Source organism: Penaeus monodon, chromosome 27, assembly GCF_015228065.2.
Source record: "Penaeus monodon isolate SGIC_2016 chromosome 27, NSTDA_Pmon_1, whole genome shotgun sequence".
NCBI lineage: Eukaryota > Metazoa > Arthropoda > Malacostraca > Decapoda > Penaeidae > Penaeus > Penaeus monodon.
Window position 1 is genome coordinate 24,624,736 of NC_051412.1, and position 259 is coordinate 24,624,994.

Here is a 259-nt window from a genome sequence, read left to right on the forward strand (position 1 = left end):
CAGTTTCACATATACAGTTCATAAATGTGATTGAAGTAAATACAAGATATTATGAGCATTTGTTTCCTAGGCATTGATTGCAAACACAAGGAAAGGTATTTTGTTTTCAGCATATTTATGGAATAGTATATTATTAATCAGTTTACTACATTCCTTGCAAAGAGTAAAAAGAACATATCAGAAAAAAGTTCTCTTTTGAAACATCACACCTTATGTTTTGGCTTGATATCCTGGGAAGCATGACCTTATATTAACTTGT

At 30.1% G+C, this 259-nt stretch overlaps 1 protein-coding gene across 1 annotated transcript in view; it reads left to right on the plus strand.

Annotated features, from left to right (window-relative positions):
* Positions 1-259, plus strand: part of LOC119590706 (enoyl-CoA hydratase, mitochondrial-like) — a gene marked incomplete at its 5' end in the record, with an annotated part of 6,651 nt that overhangs the window by 3,649 nt on the left and 2,743 nt on the right.